The following is a 20105-nucleotide window of genomic DNA, read 5'->3' as shown; positions in this document are numbered from 1 at the left end:
AACTGAAGCCCTTCACCCCAGTACTGTTCTCATAAATCTCTTCACCATCCTCACCAATGTCTCGGCATCCTTTCCAAAAGCACTGCAGGGATTTGAACCCCTTCAGCTGAGGCCCAAAATTTGGGAATAGTGACCCAGGATTTCTAGTCCTTGATCCTGGAATGCATTGGTATAAATCAGGAAATCCCACATTCTTAGGAATGAAAATGGTCAGAAAATCCTGTATTGACATTCTCCGGAATTTTCCAATACTGCTTACAGCATGCACCAAGCAACACATTAGTAAATTCTGATACAGTAGGATTGTAGTTGCTCTTCCAACTCCCTGCCTGAGATCGGAAAACACAGCACCGTCCAGGAATCAATCCTGGAGCTTTCCTGATTTCAAGGCCTACACCATGACTCTCGCCTCTGCCAATATCTTCACTGATTCATCACCTTCAACCACCACAGTATTTTGTTTGTCACCATTCTGAGGTACAAAAAAAAAAGTGGCTTCATCTCAAAGCTGTTTGGTGTTTGTGTAGAAGAACTAGAAACACTAATAATTTAATCCCTCCTTACCTCAGAAAGAGAAAAATATCAAATTCAGTCTTGAACTCCAAGTTCAACATCCGACATATATTTAAGAAATTACCAGAGCATGCTCAAAAATCAGTTAACAGCAAACCTCTTCTGAAATATTGTGCGGCAGAGATCACCAGAAAATTAATGCTACAGCTCTCCCGATATCATCATCTTTGACTTGGGATCAATTTCTGCTTTAATTACACATCTATGGGATGTTTTTACATTACAGGCATTATACAAATAAATACACGTTGTTATTATTTAGAATTATAAGCCAAAATGAAACAAACCCGAGCTACACAAATCAAGATTATTTGCACAAGGATTTTGTATGAGAGCTTTCCCAGGTTAAAGGGTTGCAAAAATTTCATGACTAGATAAGCACAATATTGGGTCCCTCTTTGTCAAGTTTCTGATCCCTGACTAATTTGCTTAAGTAAAAGCCTCACATGCAAGTTTTGTTGAAGTAATTCATCAATACAAGAGGTGTTTCATGGGAGGTTTTTCTTTTTTTTTAAGCCCCACCATTTTTTTTCCTGTAGTTGCTTGCTTATATTATGAGTGATGTATTTATGAGTTTCAATTTTCATGGGTGTTGTGTGATATCCATCTTTAATGTTTTATCTATTTCTCAGCAGGAGTGCATCAATTGGAGATATAATTTTGTGCGTTATCGGGCTGTGCAGTTCAGACAGGAAATGACCTTGGTTGCAGTTGCCATGACGTCCTTCTGGTTGCATTCAGTTTTTTTGAAGATGAAAAGAGCTGGCAACCTTTTGAAAATAAGCCACTAATTGGAAATGGCTGTGAGAGAGCAAGGATTTGAGTGTGATGAAACCCAGAAGAGAAACTCCAACAGCTGTGATTTTTACGGTGGCTTGAATCCATTCTAATGCCCTCCAAGGCCAATACAAGTCAAATATATAGGTTTGTCAGAGGGTCTCATACTGGTACTGAGGGGAAACAAAGAAAAAAAAATTAACAAGGGCCAGTAATGTTCATGTTCCTGGTATTCTACAATCTGCAGATTACAATTCGAAGCCACCAAGAACCCAGGTTTAGTTGTTTCCAGTGCTGCATTTATGGATTAAAAAGCAAATTTATCTAAAACAAGACAACTTAAAACAAAAAAAAACCCAGTAATATATATTTCATAAATGAACAGTATTTGCCAAATGGTTCAATGGAAAAATTCAACAGAGTGGTAACTTAGCCATGAAAAATCAAATCTTGAAACATTTTAGTTTTGTTTCACATCGAGTTTCTAATTATTATAAAAGTGATTCAGCACTATGACAGGCATTAGAACTCTTTGTTTAAGTAAGAGAGGACAGAAGAAGCACTCAGGTCAGTCAGGATTTCTTTCAATTTCTGCTTATTAAACAATGAACACTTAAATGTTTCCACACCAAGTACAATATGGGAATAATAGTCATATCAGATTCAAAACATTCAATCATCTCCACGGATGCTGCTTGGTCCACTGAGTTTCTCCTACACTTTCTGTTTTTATTTAAGTATAGTATGAGTCTAGGTTGTGATTTTTGATTTGCAACAGTTATTCACTGGACTCATGCTTAAAGTTAACACACTAGAATCTTACTCCAACAACAGCAGGGAGAAAATTAAGAGGATTTTCCTTTCAAACAGCATATTATACAAAAAATATTCTATCTTGAGTATTCTGATATCAACATACATAATCTGACTGGTAACAAAAATGTAAACATTTACACAAATATCAAGGACGTCAGATTGGTGAATGAAGATGGAGAAGACCATAAAATTGAAGACTGATCTTGTTTTAATGCCAATACTTTTGTTAATTTTCTAAATCGAATCAAGTTGTACACATGTGCTTCCTGAGATATACGTGACATTGATCTATACCAGTTATGGACAAATTGCATGAGTTTCTGCTCCTAACCCTCCTGTTATACAATGAAAATATTGGTATGGAGAGGAAAGCCAGGAGAACAGGGTAAGACACTAGACTTTCAACCTTTGGGATTAATGTATTACAGCCGGTGTTATACATTACTTAACGGCAGCCAGTCACCATCAGGATTGTTTGGTTTGTCTGCATGATATTTCTTGTAAAGATTGTAGGAGCCCTGGTAATGTTTCAAGGATTGCTTAGCAAAAGTCTGAAGCAAAAGCCCCCTGTAAATTCCAAATGGTTTAGCTGATCTCCTTGTTCTTGTCCCCCTCCTCTTCCTGGATCCCTCTCTGGAGAATATTAAAAGTAACTTCTTACTGTAGTAAATTATTCCCCTTAATGGAGAAGGTTTCAGCTGGAAGGCAGGAACTAATGAAGCACAGCTTTTAAAATGCGCACTGCAGCATGTTTTATGAATAATCAAAGTCAGACCTTGCACGCAACATTCTGCTGTTTTCAGGATTGTGAACTATACACATTTGATGCTACCATAGCAAACCATGTGTTGTGTCCTTTCTTTAATTAGCAGGATGAGCTTTTTGCCCCTTTTAGTAAATAGTTGGCTGTCCTGTGAATTGCTTTGGTATAAATGTAGTTTTAGGTTGTGAGAGGTGAGGTTTGTGGGGTGGGGAGTTGCATAAGCTAACACAATTTATTTTATTTCCAAGGATTTGGTCTTAAACCTTGTAAGCCTAATAGGAGTGCGGTTTTTCTCTGCTAGCTGTGCAAGTCCCAAGGCAAATTAACTCTTGATCTCCACTCAATTCACGATTGGGAGAGTGGAAGAGAAGAACAGCTATTTAATTCAACGGAAGTTTCCAATCGTACTCGGAGACAGAAAGGGGTCTGCTGTGTGAAATGCAAATGGCACACTGACGCAGTGCAGATCTGTTGAGATTGAGTTATCAACAATAGCCAATATGCAAAAACATATTTCTTTCCCTCTACTTTCACTCCTAAATGTTTTTCTCAGCGACAGCATTTTCTGAAGCTAAAAGCTTCCAATGCCTAACAACAAATCCCCAATTTCCCCACATCTCACCTGACCAGACAGGCAGTAAGAATAAGCAAGGGACATGGATACAATGGAAAATTCACCCCAAGCTCAATGTTTCCATTTGTCACCCAGTGAATGACCATCAGGTAAGCGGAAGGTTGGACTTTGTTCTGGCAGCTTCAAATCTACAAAAGGTGCTAATATGACTGCATTGTCAGTCACTGCAGTGCCACACTTTGCAGATAGTAATATTTTTATGTCCGAGTCAGGACACTGAAGATGGGCAAGCTACTCAAACCTGAAATGACATCACATCTAAGCTCTAGTTTGTTCGCAGACACATTTTGAATGTGACCCCAGCCTGCACAGCCAAAAACCAATTCTTCTTACCATTTTTTAAAGTGTCATTTTTCTCGAAGTACTTCCATTTAGCACATAAGATACATTTGAAAGTCTGCCAAACATAATCAATTAAATTCCACTGCCATACATAAAACAAACGAAAGCAATTTGTTTAGCAAATTATAAATAATCTTCATCCAGGTGCTAGGGAATAGAACTATTCCTTTAAACCATTCATATCAGAAGCAAGCACTCCCAGGGGAGGTATAGCACACCAGCTGCAAAATAAAGTTCCTTTACTCAACGTCAACCTTCGAGGAATACTGTCTCCATTTCCTAGATCAATCTCTGCATCCTCCTGGGTGAGATTGTCAATTGGTGTCATTTAGTCTCAATTACTATGAATTAGACTCATTTAAAGTTCTCATACTGTACCACTCACTTAACTACATAAAAAAGTGTTCTCACTAAGATACCTCTACCAGCTTCTTCCCTTAACCTCTACACCAAATGAATTCTCACATTCAGCAATTTCAAGCTGTCTGAATTCATCATGCCCACTGTCTTCTGAAGTCCACTTCCCTCTTATTCTCTTCATCCATTAAAACCTCTGCAACTCTTATTTAAGGTCACTCTCTTGACCTGACCATTTTAATGTGGCTTTGCAGGGTGACCAAGGCTGGGAACTGGACATCAACTGTATTTAATTTTTAATGAGATGAAATCAGTACAATAGTGAGAATGGATGTTGGCGCAGGAAATCTAGACGTAGACTAAGTCCAGGTGGAGCTAAGAAGCAACAAGGGCGTAAAACATTAAAGTGACTTGTCTATAGTTCTCCAAATAGTAGTGGTGGGGGAAGAGGATGGCATTAAACAATTTATTCGGGATGCCTGTATCAAGATTGCCACAATAATGATGGGTGACATTAATCTACATATTGAATGCAAAACATATTTGCAATAATAACATGGCAGACAAATTCCTGGAACATGTGCAAGATGGATTTTTATACCAGTACATTTGTGGAACCGAATTGGGAGCAGACTACCCTAGATTTAGTTTTGTGCAATAAGTAATTAAGAAATAATCTTAGACAACAAGGTGCAGAGCTGGATGAACACAGCAGGCCAAGCAGCATCATAGGAGCAGAAAGGCTGACGTTTCGAGCCTAGACCCTTCATCAGAAAAGGGGGAGGGGAAATAAATAGGGAGAGAGGTGGAGGCGGATAGAAGATGGATAGAGGAGAGGATAGGTGGAGAGGAAACAAACAGGTCGAAGAGGCGGGGATGGAGCCAGTAAAGGTGAGAATAGGTGGGGAGTGAGGGAGGGGATAGGTCAGTCCAGGGAGGACAGACAGGTCAAGGGGGCAGGATGAGGTTAGATGGTAGGAGATGGGGGTGCGGCTTGAGGTGGGAGGAGGGGATAGTTGGGAGGAAGAACAGGTTAGGGAGGCGGGGACGAGCTGGGCTGGTTTTGGGATGCGGTAGGGGGAGGGGAGATTTTGAAGCTTGTGAAATCCACATTGATAACATTGGGCTGCAGGGTTCCCAAGCGGAATATGAGTTGCTGTTCCTGCAACCTTCGGGTGGCATCGTTGTGGCACTGCAGGAGGCTCAGGATGGACATGTCGTCTGAGGAATGGGAGGGGGAGTTGAAATGGTTCGCCACTGGGAGGTGCAGTTGTTTATTGCGAAACGAGCGTAGGTGTTCTGCAAAGCGGTCCCCGAGCCTCCGCTTGGTTTCCCCGATGTAGAGGAGGCCACAACGGGTACAGTGGATGCAGTATACCACATTGGCAGATGTGCAGGTGAACATCTGCTTGATGTGGAAAGTCTTCTTGGGGCCTGGGATAATCTTGTCGTCTTGTTGCAAGAGGTCCTTTAGGAATAAGTGACCATATCATGATAGAATGTTTCATTGGGATAGAAAGTGATATAGTCCAATCCAAAACTAGTCCTAAACCTAACCAAAAGGAAACAATAGAAGTACGAGGCATGAGTTTGCTGCGATAGATTGGGTAACGTAGTCAAAAGGCAAGTCAGTGGATAGGCAATGGTTAATATTAAAAGGAACAAATGCATGCATTGCAGCAATTATACATCCCTTTCAGACAAAAGAACACTTCAGGAAAAGTGGCTGAATCATGGTTAACAAGAGACATTAAGGATAGCATTAGATCCAAAGTGGAGTCCTATAAAGTTGCTTGAAAAAGTAGCAAGCCCGAGGATTGGGAGCAGTTTAGAATTCTGCAGGTGAGGATCAAGAAAATGTCTAAGAAGGGAAAACAGAATTAGTCAACTTTAAAAGGAACATAAAAGCAGACTGGGAGAGTTTCAATAAGTATGTAAAGAGGAATTGATCAGTGAAGACAAATGTGGGCACATTACAGTCTAAAACAGGAAAACTGATCACGAGGAACTGGGAAATGGCAAGGAAAACAACTACACACCATTATTATTATGCTACCACCTCCCCCAATCTTTCACCATTTAAGAAATACTCTTGTCTTCTGTTTTATTTCCAAAGTAGATAATTTCACATTTATTTACATTATATTCCATCTGCCATGTGCTTGACATTCACTTGGCCTGTTCAAGTATGCTTGAAGTCTCTTTCAATCTTCACACCTTGGATTCCCACGTAGTTTTGTACTAGCAGCAAATCTAGAACTATTTCAACTGTTGTCCGCATTCAATCATTGATATTGAGTATAAACAACTGGGAACCAAGCACTGATTCTTGAGGTACCTCACTAGGAACAGGCTGCCAATCTAGCCTTATTCCTTTTCTGTTTTATTTTCATTAACATCAATCCTCAATCTACAAGTACATTGACCCAAACCCACAAATTCTAATTTTGTTTAACTTCCTGCGATCTTATCACAAGCCTTCAGAAAATCCAAAACACCATTTCCACTGGTTTTCTCTTATCTATGTTACAAGTAAGATCTGCAAAAATATACAGCATCAGCTTTGTCAACATATTCTCCTTTTTGTGAATCCACTTCATTATGCCTCATATTGTATTATCCACCTGTGTCAAGCTTACATGGTTATCTGCTGAAATTTCCATACTGTTGTCCCACAGGTGAGAAAGAAATGCATCTTTTACAACTGCAACTATGCCACAACCATAATTTCATGTCATCCATGTTTGATTTCTTGATATTTTACTGTAATCACAAGCAGCTGTTGGGAATGAGAGATACTTGGTGTTGAAAGATTATGCCAAACATACAGCTAAGAATACATAAACTCATTTCACACAGGATTCCTCAGTGCCAAAGAGACATTCAACTCAGTTAGCGGTATTAAAATTGAACCCCAAATTGCACAGGTAACTCAATTCACCAATCAGTATCCAAAATGAAGAAACTTTCATAACTTCCTCATAAGAGAAATCCAGGGATTATACAAGGAAGAGCAGTTGGAAGAATCTAAATTACCTCTTACTTATACTACCTTGTGGCAACATCACACAAAATTAAATTTTAACTTAGTATCTAAACAACATAAACATGCTAACAACAGGTTCCCAAGAAACTAGACGGACAAGGCTGAGAGAAATCAGCTATTACTTTTCATACGTATAGAAATCACAATGCACTCCAGGATTTGCAGTGTATTAACTGGATTCTTAAAAGGGCAAATTACAACTAGCACATCCTTCTGTCCTCCAAACCATAGAAAAATCAGTCTGCAAACTGATGGAGAGTCAGAGTTTCCAGGAACAAAAACAAAGATACTGGAAAAACTCAGCAGGCCTGGCAGCATCTGTGAAGAAAAATAAAATCAGAATTAACGTTTTGGGTCCGGTGACTCTTCCTCAGAACTCTGTCAGACCTGCTGAGCTTTTCCAGCCACTTCTGTTTTTGTTCTTGATTTACAGCATCCATAGTTCTTTTGGTTTTTAGTCAGAGTTTCCAGTTTACATTGCTGAAAAGTGAGATTTTTCACATGGGGTCAGAAATGTTTTACTTTTTGTTAAGCTGGAGGGAACTGGAAAAATAACTGCTAGCAATGTGTGTTACAAAGAGAAAACCATACCTTTACAAAATAACAGTCAGTCAATCTTCCGCCCCAAGGAAAAAAGGGGTCAAAACTTTTCAAAATTGACCCAAAAGGAGGCAATGTCTTTTTTCATCCCTTCCACCCTAAATGGTAAATATCTCAATTCCTCTTCTTAACCTAATTTGACAAAGACAACAGTAGTACATCTACAAAGAGTCAGCCAAGATCTGCTGGACTTATATATGTCATAGAATGTACAACTAGTCTTCAGATGATTTTAATATACCTTCTTTTAGTGCTCCTAGGAGTAAGCCAGAATGCAAACAGTTTTAGCTCAAGATATCATGTTGGTTGTTTTTTTTTTGAAACAGGAATCTAGTTTTAACAGTCTATGCTTTTCAAAAGTATGACCAAATAATGTTCGTAATAGGAGAGTGGAGCTATAAGTCTGCAGCTAAAATTGTTTTAAGCAGAGGTTTTAAACAATGTAGCATCTGCACAACAGCCAAAATACATTACTCTGAAGCATCTCTACATCCTCTCGTCACATTGATTGCAAAACAATTATTAATAGGATATATGAATCCAGAATCCCAGTATTTCCACCTGTCCCAGAGGTATGTAATAGCATTCTGAACAGGCTGATTAGAAAATAGTTATAACCGCCAATCCCAACATCCTGTCGGATTAGCTACAGGGTTTGGCTTCTAAAGCTTTATCATGCGACAAAATTTTGACACTTCAAGCATAATACTTGTGCTGGTGGAGTTTATGATTTCTAAGAGATTCTGATCTACATATTCAGTGTGTGCATAAAGAACTTAGGTTTCTAGAAGATACACATTGTGCTACAGTTCTTTGACACTGAGAAAGGCTCTGGGACAATAAACAAGGTTAGCAGCATCCTTGCAGGATTTCCTGTCGAAGACACTTCCATATGATAACAGGAACATGGAGAAAAAGGGTCATTAAAAAAAGGCGGCACAGATTCACTGAACAGGAATTCATAAACTGATGGCATTTCAGTTCCAGAAGTACTTTCTGCATTTATCAACACCAAATACAATTGGCTAAGGCTGCCATTTTGTATAACCCGACTCACAGACTGAACGATAGGTCAACAAAGTAGTTTTCACATCGGTAGCTTGGAGGAATATTCTCTCAATGTTGGGGAAGATTCACAGGCAGTAACTGGAAAGCAGCAAATGGAACTTTTATGTTTATACAGAGTTGCCACTGATCCCAATCAATGGGGTGATATTTTATACATTACTCTTCCCTCCGGTTCCATTCTTTATCACTCGGCCCTCTCAACTGTGCCATCTGAGAGAACAGAGGGGCTCTTGGTAGCTCACCCAAATAGTCATCCCTGTGTATTAGCTTAACAGTGCATGTCACAGACTATTTAGTTATGATCTTGTCCTAGTATCATACACTTTCAAGCAAGGATCAATCACTGTGATCTGAACAAAGAACAGAAACTATGGCCAGAAATCTAAGAATTTTGTAAGTAATCAAAGAGTTACAAAGTCCTGATCTCCCATATGATGGTATTGCACCTATGAGACCCTCCCAGAGGCAGCTATTTAAGAGACCACCTCTAGGACTGCCATTCAATTAAGGACACCAGGCATCTGTCATTTTAAGCCCTCAGCAAGTAGTTCCTCTGCCACCAGAAAGGCTCTGCCATTGTCCCAATCTGCCCGCAAATAGGTATTACTTAATTACTCGGAGTGGCTACCAGATTGGCCAGATGGAGAAGCACATCAGGTCACAGACCGGACACCCTCATGTCTGTATTTTGTTTTTGTTCAAGCCCATCTTCATGGGCACCAAAAGATTCTGTGCTGTACATCAAACAGCTTAACTTTATACAGCACTTCAAATGTAATAACCGTTCCACACAGGCAATACAAAACAAAATGTATGACATTGAGAAACACATGGCAAAATTAGGGCAGATGACTACAAGCCTGATCAACAAAATAACTTTTAACGTGTGCTTTGGGGTGCAAAGACTGGAAGAGAGGTTGAGAGAATTTCCAAGCTTAGGTCCCAATCAGCTGAAAGGACAGCCACAAATAGCGCAGCAATTAAAATAAGACACTCAAAAGGCCACTTTTAGAGAATGCAGAAATCTTGAATGGTTGTTGGACTGGAGGAAATTGTTGAGACAGGGAGGAGCAAAGCTGCAAAGGAATTAAGTGGCAGATGGAGTTTAATATGGATAAATGCGAGGTATTGCATTTTGGTAGATCAAACAAGGACAGGACTTACACAATTAATGGTAGGGCCCTGGGTAGTGATGTAGAACAGTTCATTTCTTTGAAATTTGTGTCACAGGTAGACAAGGTGGTTAAGAAGGTGGTAAGCGCACTTGCCTTCGCTGTTCAGAGCTTTGAGTATAGGAGTTGGGACATCATGTTGAGATTGTACAGGGTGTCAGTGAGGCCTCTTCTGAAGAACTGTATGCAGTTCTGGTCGCTCTGTTATAGGAAGGATATTACTAAACTGGAAAGGATTCAGAAAAGATTTGCCAGGAATGGAGAGTTCGAGTATAAAATAAACTGCATAGGCCAGGACTTGTTTCACTGGAGCATAGGAAGTTGAGTGGTGACCATATATAGATTTATAAAATCATAAATGGTATAGATAAGGTGAACAGCAAAGGTCTTTTCCCAAAGGTGGGGGAATTCAAAACTAGGGAGCACATTTTTAAGGTGAGAGGAGAAAGGTTTAAAAAGGACATGTGAGGCAGCTTTTTTTTTTTACAGAGAGTGGCTGGTGTGTAGAATGAACTGTCAGAGGAAGTGGTGGATGCAGGTACAGTTACAACATTTAAAAGACATTTGGATAAGTTCATGAATAGCAAAGGTTTAGAGGGATTATAGGCAAAAATGTAGGCAGGTGGGACTAGTTTAGTTTGGGAACATGGTTGGCTTCTGGTTGGACCAAAGGGTTTGTTTCCATGCTGTATGACTCCATGACTTTATAAGGATGAAAATATTAAACAGAAACATTGCTTAAATAGGTAGATCAGTGAGCTCAGGGGTGATGGCTGAACAGAATTTGGGGTAAGTTAGGACATGAGTGGCAGTGTCTTTTACAATTTCAAGTTAATGAAGACTATAACGTGGGAGCTGTCAGGTCTAAAGGTAATAATGGATGACAGTTTCAGCAAGAGACAAGTGGACGTGAGGGTTGAGTCAAACACTGTTATGGAGACATTAATTGGCAGTATGAGTGGGCGTAAGTGGGAAGCTCATCTCAGGTTCAAACATGACATCCAAGTTTCAAACAGTCTGGCACATTGTCAGACAGTTGCTAAACAGTTGGTAATGACAAATGGATTTTGAGTGGAATCCAAAGACAATGCAGTTTCGCAATTCTCAACAGGAGGAAATTTTGGCTTATTCAGTATTGCTTGTTTCACATCCAATCTGACAAATTAGAGACAATAGAGGTGATGACAGAAGTGGTGAGGGGACATCAGAATTAACAATACAGGAGTGAGAAAAGAAGTCATTGAAAATGATTGTCTGACTATCCTTAGATAGAATAGAATGGAGCCAACCAATGAGAAGGAATTGGAGAACAGTGTACTCAGAGATAGTAGGAACTGCAGATGCTGGAGAATCTGAGATAACAAGGTGTAGAGCTGGATGAACACAGTGTACTTAACTTTTTTAAAGACTGCAGCTACGCAAGATGCTATTTAAGAGGCATTTCAGTTCTGCATGTCAGATATGAAAATCTTGTAGATATTCAAGTATGTAGCTTCAAAAAAAAAAAAAAATGACCATGGGTTTGAGAGATGAAAACATGTTCAAAGACTTTGGACAGGAAAAGGAGACTGGAAATGGGTCACTATAAACCATGGAAATTCTAGGTTCAGACTTCTGTTGAACAAAGATGAACTAACTTGTTACAGATTAGGGATAAAATTTAAGACTGGGTTTTAATTTTGCATAAGATTTTATACTAACTACAATGATCAAGTGTAAATGAGCTCCTTGGAGAAAAGTGGTCAACAGAAATTTGGCACTAAATTGTGCAGCTCTAAATGGCTGCTATGGGAAACAGAAATGCCCCACTACTTAAGAATTGAAATGTCCCGTTGCACAATAAACTGGACCAGCCATATAGATACTGTGGTTACAAGAGCAATTCCGAGACTAGGAATCCTACTAACTTATCTCCTGACTCCCCAAAGCCTGTCCAATATCTACAAGGTAAAGGATAGGAGTGTGATAGAATACTCCTCACTTGCCTGGATGAGAACAGCTCCATCATGACTCAAGATGCTTGGCACTATCCTGGACAGAGTAAACCACTTGATTGGCACCCTACCTTCATCTTCAACATTCACCTTCATCACAGATGTCACTATAGAGTACAATCTACAAGATGCACTGCAGCAACTCACCAGGACTCCTTCAATGGCATCTTTGAAATGTGACTCTCCCATCTAGAAGGACAGTGGCTGGAGATAAAAGGAACACCATGACCTGCAAGTTCGTCTCTAAGCCACTCACTATTTTGCCTTAGAAAGATATTGCCATTCCTCAGTGTCATTGGGTCAAAATCCTGAAAGTTCCTTGCTCCTACCACTGAATGGCCCTACACTATAGGACTGCAGCAATTCGAGGAGGCAGCTCACCATAGCTTCTTCAAGCCAATTATGGATAGGCAATAAATACTGGCATGGCCAGCGACACCTACATTCCATGAATGAACAAAAACATGTTATGTCAATGCTACCAATTACTAACGTTGGTGCAGCACATGTGCAGCAAAATGAAACTATACTTGCTACATTCATTGATGTCAGTGGAAAGATCCAATTCTAAGTGGGTACTCCTGGTCTCCAGTAAACATTATAAGTTTACCTTGGGATTGTCATTAGCTACCCAAGACCTGTATATTGTTAGCCTGCTGCACTGCTATGTCAATAAAGCAATGCACCTGCAAAAAACTAATGGTCTTCAGACCAAGTAACTGAGTTTAGCGAAACATTAAATGTAATTCACAACAAAGCTTGCTTTTGTTCTTAAATAATAGATTTTGCTAGTAGTTGTCCATTCTGTGTTACTTTAAAATTATTTCATTGGCTACAAGTGGCTTTGGATGATTTTGAGGTCATGATGTATTTTATTTCTATCTTTTTAAAAATGTAAGAAAAATGTGTCATTTAGTGGGTAGGTAACTCAGATCCAGCCTAAACTGGTGAATTAAAGATTTTTTAAAAATGCAATAATCTAAGGTTTTACAACTGACGATATTGAAAAGTCTCATTTCATAAAGAGGAACTGGCAGGTATATAGGAGGATAAATTTATAATGCACTACACATCTAGATGGAAGGGGGACTGAAAGGAGCACTAACACAAAAACCTGTCAGTTGAGTTGAATGGCCAACTTGCGATTGAAGTTCTATATAATAAGTAAAACATTCAATATTGTAGATATATATAAGCAAATCAGCTCACGAGGTAGGAGTTACATTACAAAAAATGTAGTTCACTCAGTATACAACCCAGATGTTCTTCCAAGATGGATAACATGACATCAATATGCAATTTCTGCAAAAAAAAACCTGTTCTATGCCCCAGGACCAACATTCTGTATCTTAATAAACATAAAAAGGTAAATGTTATCCGAGTGAGTATGATTTCCGACCATGAGGTGAACATTAAAGGAGGACACGAATAGTCACTTAGCTTACTTAATGCATGAAAAACAAAGTATTGGAAAACGCCAGTGCCCAATAATCTGCACCCAAGCAGAAGTCTATGACTTCATAATATGGGTACCAACCAGAGTGGTCAAATACATCAACAATTTATTCAACTGTAAACGTGAAATAGCATTAGAGTGTATTGCAAGAATATTGCCTAAATTGTTTTTGAACCAGTGCAAATTCTATAAATAGTAGCAAATAACAGCACTCAACTTCACTAATCATGACTCTTCGCATCATAAGTACTTCTTTTTCATAGCTAGTTCCACCTCCATTTGGTTTTCAGGAGAAAATTAATAAAAATGGGAAAAGATGGCAAGACATAATTACTGAAGTAAATGGCAACATGCATGCAGTAACTTTACCATTTTGCACTTCATTGTAAAGAGTATAATACTAATGCTGGCACGACACTGCAAAGTTTATGTTTGTAACATGGTATTTACAGAGTGCAGCATCCCCACTCTGGTGCAGCACATGTGCAGCAAAATGAAACTATACTTGCTACATTCATTGATGCCAGTGGAAAGATCCATTTCTAAGTGGGTATTCCTGGTCTCCGGTAAACATTATAAGTTTACCTTGTGATTGCCATTAGCAAACGCTGTTGTAACAAGCTCATCTTGATGAAAGTGTGCTTGCGGGTCTTATGGGGAGGCGATGGCCTAGTGGTATTATCGCTGGACTGTGAATCCAGAGACCCAGATTACATTCTGGGGACCCAGGTTTGAATCCCACCACGGCAGTTGGTGGAATTTGAATTCAGTAAATATCTGGAATTAAGAATCTAATGATGACCATGAATCCATTGTCAATTGTCAGGAAAAACCCATCTGGTTCACTAATGCCTTTTAGGGAAGGAAACTGCCATCCTTACCTGGTCTGGCCTACATGTGACTCCAGATCCACAGCAATGTGGTTGGCTCTGAACTGCCCTCTGGGTAATTAGGGACGGCAGCATTAATGAATAAAGGGAAATAAAAAAAGCAACAATTGGTGTATTAAAGTTGCTGTCAAAAACACTCAAACCTACTTAATGCTGTGGACCCAATTAAGAGTTTCCAGCTATTTGCTGGAATCATAGACAACATCCTAATTCAAGCCCGCTCTATTTCCACTGTCCTTCCTTTCTGTCTTAAAGGCACTGATTCATGCAGAGAACAGACACACAGGTGACAGCAGCCCTTCAACTTTATGAATCTAGAAAGTGACATCATAAAATTTGGGAATCATAGACAACATCCTAACAAAGGTCAAAATTCTCCTTATCATGTATTCTCATGCATATTTTCTTACAAGGTTTAGTATGTAAATGGCAGCAGACAACGGCCTGCAGCGTATAAATGATTCCCACCACATCCCCTCTTCTATTCTACAACCTGAACCCCCAGCGGAACCCACCATCCTCCTACAAAAAAGAACGGAGCTCTGGAAAAAGAACAAATTTAATATATACAAAGATCACCAGCAGAAACCAAACTGCAGGGAAAAGCTGAAGGGCTGTTTGTTTTCCTGGCAGCACTCAGCTATTTTTATTCATAACATCCAGTCCTACCTGATTATTTTTTCCCATGCGCAATCAAGTTGTATGATAGATGTGGCTGCCTTTCAGAAATGAATAATTATCACGTAGCGTGTTCACTATGAGATAAACAGGATGACTTGTCTTGTTTAGGAGGTCTCAGGTTCAATGCTCAGACTGCACCAAAGTAGCTCATCCTAATGAGGCCAGAAGTAACAGCGTTACAATCATCTTGGGTATCACCAGGCTGAGATGGAAATACAGATGAACCCTTACACTCACAATAACCTCTGCTGTACAGTGTACAGAGCCTAGCTATGATCCATCTTACAGTAAATGAGCTTGCCTACACATACAGTGCAGGTTTGCAGTTAAAGAATGGTAATGTGGGAAAAGTACCAGCAGATAAATAGAACCTGTGGGATCCCAACCAGAAATAGTTAGTGCCTTCAAGACAGGATATTTCTTAAATACTGCCTCATGGACGTTTTAATGTCTGTATAAAGAATTAAAGCTTTGCACTCAATTACAGCTTTAGCCTGTGACCACTAGGTACTGGGGGCTGTGAAAAGTAGCTCCCACTGAGAGCTACAGGAATTAAAAAGTCTCAGAGCCTATTGTTATGAAGAAAAAAAACTAATCTTCTATACGTAAATCCCTCATTCTGTATGCAAAAACCACTGCTGGGAATAGGGGGTGAATTAAATGCAATAACAAATGCCATGATGTGTGCGTGTCAATTGCACTGATTGCTCTGCATTCCAAAGCTAGTGATCCCCATCCCCCAGTTCCTGACATTTCTTATTGTTCTCCACTCAAGCTTGTAGAGATAAGTTTTTCTTTCCCTCTCTTGTTAAGAGAGATTTGGAAGCTCACACCAGGAACTGCAGGAAGCTCCTGAGCCAGATATAAAGAAAACCTCCTACAAAAAAAAGTGCTCCTTTAATCTCAGCCGATGAACCTATTCAATAAGTATTGTAAATATACATCACACACAGACTAAAGACCCCAAGATGGAGATCAAGATCAGCACACACTCCTAAACCAGGTCAATAATGATATCACTTTACAGCCAAAATAATATCCCAGCACTGCACAAACTAGAATTCTTATGTTTTCTCTCTCAAGTAACTCTTCAAACAATTTTACCCTTACAACTTAATACTTCATATTCCTAATGTGATACTGCAAGACCATTGTACAAGTTTCAAAGCACTTCACCAGGTCTTTATTTTGTATTTTCCTCAGCAACTCAGTAACACATGGATACAAACACAACTTTGTACATAGAGAAAAATTCAGATTAATGTTTACAACCCTTACCAACAACAAAGCCTATCAACAAAGTTCATCCAGGGCTTAAACATTACATCAACACACGATCAGGCTCTTTGATCAGCTCTCAAATTTCTGAACATGAGTGAAAAATTATTGTTTAACAGAAACAGCTCTCACTTGCAGTCCACAGTTGGCTCTATTTTGCTTTTCTCTCTTTAATGAAATACTATCAATGATGCAATTTCTTTTTTTTACAACATTTTGAAAACATAATCTACATGCTTGCTTTCTTTCCTGGGTTAAAACTAAAGCTCAATAAACTTTCAACCTACAATATTCCTTCAAACTGGCTCAAACTGTGGAGGTACCGACTTACTCAATCGTGCTACCTTCCTACAATCCTCAGGGTTATCAATGTAGCACCGACTTTCAATTTACTTTATCTTCCCACTTACACTTTTGAAATTTGGAGGAATTCTACATAATACACTGCAGGACATGTAGGTGGATTGAAAATCTTCTATAAAAAGAACAAGACAAGGGCAATTAATATACTTATAAATATTTTCTGTACTTTAACTGTCCTTTATTAACAAAGCAGATCAAATTTACTTTTTTTTAAGACAAAGAATGGACAAAAAAAATTAAAGCCTACACTACTGTAAGGAGCAAGGTGGCAGAGGAGAAAGAAAACTTAAGAAGTATTTATGGTACAATAAATTATAATAATTAGATGAAAGTAAATAAACGGGTCTCTAAACACTGCAACATGCTTGTAGGACTGCAGGCAGTTAATATGGTTTACATGTACAGCGAGACAAATAGTCATTTGTATTTGTAGCTGTTGCTGCAAATCTGATAGATTTTAATTAATAAAACATCCCTTGGTGTTTCGAACTGTTAAGAGCTGATGAATATTACTAATATTTGGATAATTTTTTAAAACTAGTTATCAGAACAGCAGAATAGAAAGCACCTATTGAAAATTTCCACATCCTTCCTCATAAATCATTCTGCTATGTCAGAACTGTCTACCCAAATATTGACATTATAATTCTTAAAGCCATATCTTTCCCTAAAAGGTTTTAGGGATCACCATTATGGATCCAGATCACCTATTTCTTTATCAGTCTCAATGAAATCAGGATTAGTAAATTGAATTTGCTTTAGGTGAATAAAGGACAGTTAAAATGCGGAACATTTTAGGATACATTGATTGCACTTGACTTGGTCTTTCTGTAGTTATTTTTAAAAAAAATTGAATCTCAGTACACTTATATTTCTGGCAATGTACGATGTAGACTTGTCCCAAATTTGAAAAGGAGTGAAGTAAATTAACAGCAGAAATTACATAAATGAGGCCAGGAATTATATTTTTATTTCTGCACTGCTGTACTCCTTCTCCGCCTAATTAACTTCATTCATGTGATGGCACCCCCAGAACTTAATGACAGAAGCACCTCTTCCAAACATGAGACTAGGCACTCACAAGCATTGAAGGAAGAGGCTGACTACATGCTGATAGGTAACGGCATGGGCAAAAATATCCCCACTACAATTAGAATCTGCATACTGAGGTAGAGAGTGGTAAAAGGTTAGCCAGGGTACCCAAGATTCCTCTCAGCAAGTATACACATGAATTTATCAATGAAAAGACTGAGCTCAGATTAGAAGCCTCTCTTAGATTAGAAGACACTATTTACAAACTTTGTAAATGAAGAATACCAGTTGTACCAAATACTAAGAACTCCCATTCATTCCTTGGGAACCATACACAGCAACAATTATGCATTACGAAGCACAGGTAAAACGCTGTCATTTGTGACCAAGGTGTCCACTGGATCATTTCATTACATACAATTGTGAAGAAGGTAAACAATACCATTAAATTCCACATAACTGACTGGCAATCAATACTTTTCTAGCATATAGATATTACATCTAGACTGCCTCCTCTACCAGCCCTGGGGAAAAAACATGAACAAAAACACTTGTATTGTAACTCTCACTTTCTATTGTCTACCTAAAACTCAATTTCATACTTAGTGGAGACAGGTCTCATATGTCCCAACGCCACTGGCCAACAATCTTAATCGTGCACACCTTATCCTTTAATTCCTTAACTATTCTATTGTGATCCCCTATTATCCAAAACACTGAATTTAAAATTGTGCTCTTCAAGTACGTCTACAGTCTTGTTCCACATGCACCTTATGACCCCCTAATCCAACACTGTGGATAACTCACAGCCACTTTTCCATTTTTACAAAGAACCCACTCAACATTCATTTTTCCTCCTTAATAAAGCTTCTTCTGCACCACACTTTCAGCCACACTACCTATTCACTTCTTCCTCCTTCCCCATTACTGGATCCCCCACATTGAAATGCCAGCTGTCATTGTTAATTGTCAGCTATCAACCTCAGTCCCATCACACAGTATGGAGACCAAGCAGAGTCCATGCATTTCAGGGAACACAAGGTAGAAAATATTACTACAGACTGATCAATTTTTCCATCACCTTCTAGCAGTTTGTTTTAGAAGGTGCATAAGCAGCACAGGAGCCAGCATCTTAAAGGATGCAGTTTGAAATTTACCAAGTGACCCTGTGAGATAAGATACTGATTATTGCTCCAGAAGTTGGTTTAGAATGGGGTTCAAACTAAGAAAAGTCCTCTCTCTCAGTAAAGCACTAATTTGGCGTGGCCCATGGCAACTGATAGTGCAGACTGAATGCTAAAAAAAATCCCTAAACTTTGTAATGAATTGATGATGATTCAACAGTGAAAAGTAGTTGGCAATGGAAATACAAGTACAAATACAAATACAAATAAATGACACCATGACAGGCGTTGAAGTTAAAATGTACTGGGAATAATGAAGCTACCTTCTTGGGTATAGCTTTGTTGCATTAGAAGCTCCCTTTACAGTTTATTCATCTCAATTTAACATGGTCACCTAAAATTAGTGCAAAAAAAAGCAATTATCAATCTTAGACTCCATACTTGTCTCCAGTGCACTGCAGATCCAACCTCAAAAGCACTGCCTACCACTGTACCTTTTTTAAATTTCCCACGCTAATTATCTTGCTCCTTCTCAGCAGTGAGATAATCTAATTTAGAATAATTGGCAGAGTTTATCAAACCAAAATTCAGCAGGCAAGGCAACAACTACGGAGATAAACCGATTAACATTTCAGTTAATGACCTTTCAAGATTTTTGTATTCCGATGAAAGACACCATCCAAATAACTTTTTTTTAAAATTCACTCATGGGACATGGGTGTCCCCGACTGGCTGGCATTTGTTGCCTGTCCCTAACTGTCCTTGAACTGAGTGGCTTGCTAAGACCATTTGGGAGGGCAGTTGAGAGTCAATCCCAGTGCTGTGGGTCTGTAGTCACATGTAGGCCAGACCAGGCGAGGGTAGCAGATTTCCTTCCCCGAGGGAGATCAGTAAGCCAGATGGGCCATTCCGATAAATTGGCAATGGTTTGATGGTCATCATCAGTAGATTCTTAATTCCAAATTTCTTTTATACAATTCAAATTCTACCATCTGCCTTGTGGACTCAAACCTGGGTCCCCAGAACATTAGAGATAGTAGGAACTGCAGATGTTAGAGAATCTGAGATAACAAGGTGTAGAGCTGGATGAACACAGCAGGCCAAGCAGCATCAGAGGAGCAGAAAGGCTGACGTTTCAG

At 39.0% G+C, this 20105-nt stretch overlaps 1 protein-coding gene across 1 annotated transcript in view; it reads right to left on the bottom strand.

Moving 5' to 3' along the window:
- The window catches only part of cachd1 (cache domain containing 1), a 158844-nt gene that overhangs the window by 130255 nt on the left and 8484 nt on the right, over positions 1 to 20105 (bottom strand). The gene's annotated exons all lie outside the window — the stretch shown is intronic.

This window comes from Rhincodon typus, chromosome 10, assembly GCF_021869965.1.
Source record: "Rhincodon typus isolate 14 chromosome 10, sRhiTyp1.1, whole genome shotgun sequence".
NCBI lineage: Eukaryota > Metazoa > Chordata > Chondrichthyes > Orectolobiformes > Rhincodontidae > Rhincodon > Rhincodon typus.
The sequence above is the reverse complement of the archived record's forward strand: the minus strand, read 5'-3'. Positions and strand labels throughout refer to the sequence as shown.